Source organism: Crinia signifera, unplaced genomic scaffold (genome assembly GCF_055691185.1).
Source record: "Crinia signifera unplaced genomic scaffold, ASM5569118v1 HAP2_SCAFFOLD_859, whole genome shotgun sequence".
NCBI lineage: Eukaryota > Metazoa > Chordata > Amphibia > Anura > Myobatrachidae > Crinia > Crinia signifera.
In genome coordinates, this window is record NW_028142773.1 from 1 (window position 1) to 8,504 (window position 8,504).

Here is an 8,504-nt window from a genome sequence, read left to right on the forward strand (position 1 = left end):
TTGTGTCTTATTGCATGATGTATTTATAGCTGGATTCTGAATGGCCAGATATATTTGTGTTACATTTCATTTCCCGATTAGTAGAGGCACAACGAGAATAGCTGTGTGGTTCCTTCCCCAGCAGTAACGCCTAATCCAATCCTTTTTCTGGGTGTTTTTAACCCCTTCCTGACAGAGCTAGTTTTTGCGTTCCTGACAGAGCCATTTTTTTCAAATCTGACATGTCTCACTTAAGTGGGGATAACTTTTTTTTGCTTTTACTTATCCCAGTGGTTTTGAGATTGTTTTTTCGTGACACCTTGTACTTCAAATTAGTGGTAAATTTGGGTCGATACAGTCTGTGTTTTTTTGTGAAAAATACCAAAATATCGTGAAAAAATGGAAAATTTAGCGATTTGCAAAATGTTAAATTTTCTGCTTGTGAGACAAATAATCTTACCACTCAAAATAGTGAATAACTAACATAGACCATATGTCTACTTTATGTTGACATCATTATTTCAACTTCCTTTTAATTTTTTGGGACACTAGGAGGCTTACAATATGAATAGCAAATTCTCAAATTTTCAAGAAAATTTCAAACACTGATTTTTTTAGGGACCAGTTCAGTTCTGATGTGACTTTGAGGTACTTGTATGTGAGACACCCCCATAAATGATGCCATTTCAAAAACTGCACCCCTCACAGTATTCAAAACAGCATTTTGGAAGTTTGTTAACCCTTTAGGTGTTTCACAGGAATTAAAACAAAGTGTAGGTGGAATTTCAAAATTTCTTTTTTTTTGCAGAGTTTCAATTTTAATACATTTTTCTAACGAATACAGTAGATTTTACTAGAGAAATGTGACTAAAAATTGATTCCCCCAATTCTTTGGTTTTCATAAATATCCTATATGTGGCCCTAGTGTGCACGGTGACCAAACCACAGGCTTCATAATAGAAGGAGCACCTACTTGATTTTGGAGCCTCCTTTTTATGAGATTATTTTTTTAGGCACCATGTAGGTTTCTAGGCACCATAAGATGCTAAAAGTTAGGAACCCCCCCACAAGTGACCCCATTTTGCAAACTACACCCCTCAGGGAATTCATCAAGGGGTATAGTGTACATTTCAAACCCCCAGGGGTTTCACCAATTTTGATACAACTGGGCTGTGAAAATGAAAAAAATTAATTTTTCATTTTCACAGCTCAGTTGTATCAAAATTGGTGAAACCCCTGGGGGTTTGAAATGTACACTATACCCCCTGATGAATTCCCTGAAGGGTGTAGTTTGCAAAATGGGGTCACTTGTGGGGGGGTTCCACTGTATAGGTGCTTCAGGGGTCATTCAACCAGAATCTGTGCTGCAAAATCCAAAAATCACTCCTTCCCTACTGAGTCCTGCCATGCACCCAACTGGTATTTTTTGGGCACATGTGAGGCATTGCCGTACTCGGGAGAAATTGGGGCACAGATTTTGGGGTGCTTTGTCTCCTTCATTCCTTGTGAAAATGAAAAATTTTGAGCCAGATCTGCATTTTTGTGTAAAAAATGTAATTTTTCATTTGCACAGCCCAGTTGTATCAAAATTGGTGAAACCCCTGGGGGTTTGAAATGTACGCTATACCCCTAGATAAATTCCCTGAGGGGTGTAGTTTGCAAAATGGGGTGACTTGTGGGGGGGTTCCACTGTATTGGTGCTTCGGGGGTCTTGCTAATGCGACATAGCACCCACCATTCATTCCACCAGAATCTGTGCTGCAAAATCCAAATATGGCTCCTTCCCTGCTGAGTCCTGCCATGCACCCAAATGGTATTTTTTGGTCACATGTGAGGCATTGCCGTACTCGGGAGAAATTGGGGCACAGATTTTGGGGTGCTTTGTCTCCTTCATTCCTTGTGAAAATGAAAAATTTTGAGCCAGAACTGCATTTTTGTGTAAAAAAATGTAATTTTTCATTTTCACAGCCCAGTTGTACCACAATTGGTGAAACCCCTGGGGGTTTTAAATGTACGCTATACCCCTAGATGAATTCCCTGAGGGGTGTAGTTTGCAAAATGGGGTCACTTGTGGGGGGGTTCCACTGTATTGGTGCTTCGGGGGTCTTGCTAAAGCGACATAGCACCCACCAAAATTCCACCAGAATCTGAGCTGCAAAATCCAAATATCACTCCTTCCCTTCTGAGTCCTGCCATTTTTTGGTCACACATGAAGCATTGCCGTACTCGGGAGAAATTGGGGCACAGATTTTGGGGTGCTTTTTCTCCTTCGTACCTTATGAAAATGAAAAATTTGGAGCCAGAACTGCATTTTTGTGTAAAAAAATGTAATTTTTCATTTTCACTGCCCAGTTGTATCAAAATTGGTGAAACCCCTGGGGGTTTGAAATGTACACTATACCCCCTGATGAATTCCCTGAAGGGTGTAGTTTGCAAAATGGGGTCCCTTGTGGGGGGGTTCCACTGTATAGGTGCTTCAGGGGTCATTCAACCAGAATCTGTGCTGCAAAATCCAAAAATCACTCCTTCCCTTCTGAGTCCTGCCATGCACCCAACTGGTATTTTTTGGGCACATGTGAGGCATTGCCGTACTCGGGAGAAATTGGGGCACAGATTTTGGGGTGCTTTGTCTCCTTCATTCTTTGTGAAATTGAAAAATTTTGAGCCAGATCTGCATTTTTGTGTAAAAAAATGTAATTTTTTACACAAAAATGCAGTTCTGGCTCAAAATTTTTCATTTTCGCAAGGAATGAAGGAGACAAAGCACCCCAAAATCTGTGCCCCAATTTCTCCCGAGTACGGCAATGCCTCATATGTGACCCAAAAATACCATTTGGGTGCATGGCAGGACTCAGAAGGGAAGGAGTGATTTTTGGAGGTGGAATGAAAGGTGGGTGCTATGTCGCATTAGCAAGACCCCCGAAGCACCAATACAGTGGAACCCCCCCACATGTGACCCCATTTTGGTCACCAGCTTTGGGAGGGGGGCTGGCGCTGCGGCTGGTGGGGGGTTGGGAGGGGTGCTGGCGCTGCGGCAGCCGGGAGGGTGGGAGGGAGGGGGGGCTGCCGGGTGGGATGGGGGGGCTGGCGATCGGTGGTGATCGGTGCTGTACTTAACAGCACCGATCACCACCGATCACTGTGTTACCGAGCGGCTTAGCCGCCGGTAACACAGAAAACGCTGCAATTGGCTGTTCACATTTGAACAGCCAATTGCAGCGATCGCCGCGAGGGGGGATGTCTGCTGTCAGGGACAGCAGACATCTCCAAACTGTCACCGCGTCTATAGACGCGGTGACAGTTTAAAACCATGACGTATATATACGTCTTCGGTCGGGAAGTACCTCCCGACCATGACGTATATATACGTCATATGTCGGGAATATCTTTCTATATATATATATATATATATATATATATATATATATATATATATATATATATATATATATATATATATATATATATATATATATATATATATATATATATATATATATATATATATATATATATATATATGTGTGTGTATGTATGTGTATATATATATATATATATATATACACATATATATATATATATATATATATATATATATATACACACACATATATATATATATATATATATGTGTATATATATATACACATATATATACACACACACATATATATATATATATATATATATATATATATATATATATATATATATATATATTTATTCACTCCATATATTTTTTTTAACAGGGCAGCTTGATGCTGCTTCTGCTGCTGCTGCGGAGGGGAGGGGGGAGGAGGGAGGAGGGAGGAGGGCAGCGCTGCTGCGCTGAGCTGCCGGGGGAGCCGGGGACGCTGCTGCTGCTGCTGCGGTGAGTGCCCGGCGGGTGGGAGGGGGGTGCTGCACATCGGAGGTGATCGGTGCTGTACCTGACAGCACCGATCACCACCGATCCCTGTGTTACCGAGCGGCTTAGCCGCCGGTAACACAGGAAACGCTGTGAATGGCTGTTCAGATTTGAACAGCCAATCACAGCGATCGCCGACCGGGGGGGGCACCCCTGCCCCCCCTGGGCGGCGAGGGGGGATGTCTGCTGTCAGGGACAGCAGACATCACCTAACTGTCACTGCGTCTCTAGACGCAGTGACAGTTTGAAACCATGACGTACATTTATGCCATGTGTCGGGAAGTACTTCCCGACCATGACGTAAATGTACGTCAAATGTCGGGAAGGGGTTAAAAGAAATGAATTTAAAGTATACTGGAACCTGCAATAAAAACTTATTAAGACTAAATGCAAAGCAACAATACAAACGCATTTTTTTTTTCTCTATAGAAGTCATTTTTAGGCAAGGGTTCAGCTGGGAACGTATGGCTGCCCCAGCATGTCTGGGCTGCTCGCTCCAAGTTGTTTTTCTCTCTTGTCTGCGGTACCAGCAGCGTCCTGTAGTCTCTCACTTTCTACTCCTTGCAGAGTAAACAAGATGTTCTGTGCTGACATCTGCACATACCGGCACAAAGCAGCTTACATTGTCCTGTTATCCTGCACTGTGTTACTAACATTGGTTGTGTTCTCTGGATGATCAGTCACGCTCCTTCTGGCCGTACGAGTAGCGTTTGTTGTCGATACTTTATAATATTCAAGCTTTGAACCATTTTCCAACCACTGATCATTTTGGCTCCGAAGTTCTGGGACCAAGCACACACCAGTGGGGGCGAGATGCAGAATAGTCTCATTTCACTTCTACAAATAGTTTGTCAGGCGTGTCCAAACTGTGGCACTCCAGCTGTTGTGAAACTACACATCCCAGAATGCCTTGCCATAGATTTAGCATTCCCTAATAAAAAAACTGTGGCAAGGCATGATGGGACTTGTAGTTTCACCACAGCTGGAGGGACATAGTATAAACATGTTTTTGTTAAAAATTGTTTATATGTTCGAAGGGTACTTGTGTAGTTTCATGGCGCCGTGCGTCTGAGTCCCCTTGTGGGCTCGGTGGCTCGCCCACACTGCGGGCTCGGTGGCTCGCCACGCTATTTAAAATCAACTCCATGCCAACATGGATAGTGGGGGTATGAACTATCCATGTTGGCATGGAGTTAAGTTACTTTTTTTAACATAGTTTGTGGCGAGCGTAGAACCCGGAAGTAGCACGGCGCCATTCGAACTAGTTCCCAGTCTTGTAAACTGACAAATATCCGTAATGTCAGCGCCGGGCACCATCTAGTGTGAAAAACACTTTAATTCCCCTCTTAGAGGTGAGGAGCAGAGTTTGACTTTCATCATATAGCAGGCATGGCTAAATTGTGGCCCACCAGCTGTTGTGAAACTACAAGTCCCATCATGCTTTGCTATTAGGGAATGCTAACACTATGGCAAGGCATGCTGGGATGTGTAGTTTCACAACAGCTGGAGGGCCACAGTTTGGCCATGCCTGTCATATAGGATGTGTCTATGGGTTTCTATGGGCGCACCCACCGTTTTTGTGGGCAAATACATGTAACGCCTGGTGTCCACCACGGGATGCCCCCTTCCTGTCAATCAGGCAGCAAGCACCCCGGCTTGACAATATCACTGCGGGGGTCTGCATTCGCGCCTATGATCGGGGACGGGAACTAATTTGATCTGAATCAGACCCTAAAAGTGTTCTAAGACATTACACAGCTGTGTTCATTCGGGGGTGAGGGAGGTTTGGGGCGGTCCGTCTGCATGCTGGAATATTTCTTACGGTGGTCAAAGTCCACCTGCAAATGGTCTTATCTACAGCTTGGCTAGGCGCACAGGTTATCAGTATTCGGATAACACCTCATCCCCTGGATTTTAGATGTTTGATGGAAGTCAGTTGCGGAGAAGGAAAGTCTGTGTACCCTCCCACAAAGCAGGGACACTCCATCGAAACTTACACCAGCCCGATGGCAAGTGAGATGTCCTAGTTAAGCGGTTCTGCATCTTCAGACGCAGTCGCTTTTGGTGACAAGCCCCCGTCGGCTTAACCACCCCGTTACCTCTTACAAACTCCACATAAAAGCCACAGACCCTGCGTCTGATTCTGTTCTGCATCTCTGACCGGTAAAGTCTCAGATGCTGACATCATCACCCGATTGCGTGCAACATAAACCGCTGCAACCACCACTTTATCAGGCCCGACGTGTCATCCGGGGGAGTTTATAGAATGAAGTATGGGAATTACAGAAACCTTTTTTTTTTTCCTTAAAGGCCAAACCTGGGGTTTTGGGATGGGGAAATGTATCATTTTCCGGCCTGAGCAAGGTTTTACTTAACCCCCTTGAAGTTGTTTTTTTGTGTTTCCAGCTGTACTCTGACTACACCCGCAAATGTTTAACTAGGCAATGATCACTAAATACTTTATTGTGTAAGATACGGTAAACCGTCACGCATTATGTAACCTGCTTTTCTATGAAATGTAATCTTGGCCAAGATTCCAGCCTGGATGTGCTGCTGTGTGTGCAATAGCTCCTTGGTATTACACCCCTATGAGGGCAGTTCTGGAGTTGTTGTATCCCAGATGGGTTAAGGTTAAGAACAGAGTCTGTTTCTTCGAAATCCATCGTTCAGTTGTACTTCCAGCCTAAGGAATGTCCTGACGCTGCTGCAGTACTTATCCCAAGTTTTCTAGGGAACATTCTCTGCCTGATAAACAGCAGATGTGATTCCCAGCTGCTGACGTTCTCGGATGTGTTATTAAGATCTACTATTCCAGATTTGGTGCCTCTGTAGTTAATAACCGGGCCTAAATTCATGGTGCTCTGTGCCTCAGCGGTCTGCATGTTCCCTAGGATGGTAAGGTGTCTTTAGATGCCGCCAGCCTTATGCACCAGCCTTATGGTAGGGGCATACGGTCAGTAGGCCGACACTTGAAAATGTCGACCTGAGTTTTTCACATTAGCGGGTGGTTTTTCATAATAGTGTGCCAAGCGTAGCACCTTGCCCGAAGCATGGCGAAGGGACACTGTACCCTCATACGGTGTCCATGTTGACGTATGTCGACATAGACACCAAAAAAGTCACCACTGTCTACCTATTGTGTCGACCGTTTGACCCTGACGTTATGTCTATTTTTGTCATGTGTCGACCAATAGTGGTAGACCTATTGCCTGTCGACGCTCTAACCTGTACCCATGGTAGGGGCAGACTTATCACAAGCTTTCTGCATGTGAACCTGTGGAAGTATTGTTAACGTGTCCTCAATCTCATGAGGGATCAGCCCGGCCTCTGACTCCCCCAGCCAAGTGTTTTACTTAAGGGATTCAGGGTCAGAAGTGCAACAACAACCTTCGCATAAGAGAGATCACAGTTCAAGTGCGGTGCTGGGTGACGGCAGCTATTTATCAAGTTCTGTAGCGGTGCACTGTGGGTGATCTCTCCCGCTATCACTTACTGATAAGGACTTCTGCATAAACACAATACCATAAATTATTGTTTCTCATTCTGTTTGATTTCATAATTCTCACAGTATAATATTGCAGGGTTTGATGAAAAAATAACTCCATAGCTATGCATTTAGGAATACGGTTTGCAGCTGCGGCCGGTCCCAAGCTTTTCCCGCTTTTGCCTTTTTTATAAAAAAAAAAAAAAAAAAAAAAAACATTTCTACATTCTAATGAAATATTGATTCCATTTATATTTCTGCTGCAATCCTTACCTTTTTATAAAAGGCTTTCCTCAAGGCACGCTAACCTTCCAAGTTTTAAGGGCCTCTGTGCTTGAGCACAGATGGGTAACTGAGGTAATTAGTTCTCCTGTGTGTAAGCGTGGAATATTTAAAACCTGGATGGTTAGGGGCGCCTTGAAGATAGGGTGGCAGTCTTATTAATCCTGGTGAAGTTACAGGCTGGTTTTGAACAAAAATGACAGTTGTGAGCCTATGGGCTGGTATTTTATCACTTGTGGTGTTCATTCTAGCACCCGCCATCTTTGAAAACTCATGCAGATCTTGTTCCCTGCCTGGGGTGTCGCTGTCTGTGTGTTTCTAGCACAGTGGGGTCTGTATATCAGCACTGATATACCTTGTATATGGCTGACAGAATGCGTGATGTGATAAATCTCCTTAGAGTCATCTAATAAACCGGCCGCACAGATCAGGCAAAGATTAGGAGAGATGTCCCCAACATTCTATAAATATACAACTAAGCCCTTTCTACAGGGATTCTTGTCTGCAGCTGGTCAGGTTCACTATTGTTATACCAGTAACATTTGCTGTAATGTTATACGGTACAACATGGCCGTTTTGTGCTTCTAACGCCGTATAATGCACTGTATAAAGCCCGTGGCACATTATATTACAGCATTGAGAAAGGTTTCATAGTCTGATCTTATTTGTGTGAAGTTTGGACAGAGAATATAAATTGCACCTGACCCTTTTTTTATCAGGGGAATTCCAAGTATACATATACATGCTTTTACTGGTATTAATGAGCCTAGTTATTGATGGAGACCTTTAACGAGCAGCTGCAATGTAAGTAATACTACGTTTGCCCTCTATTGAATGAAAGGTCAGACTGGC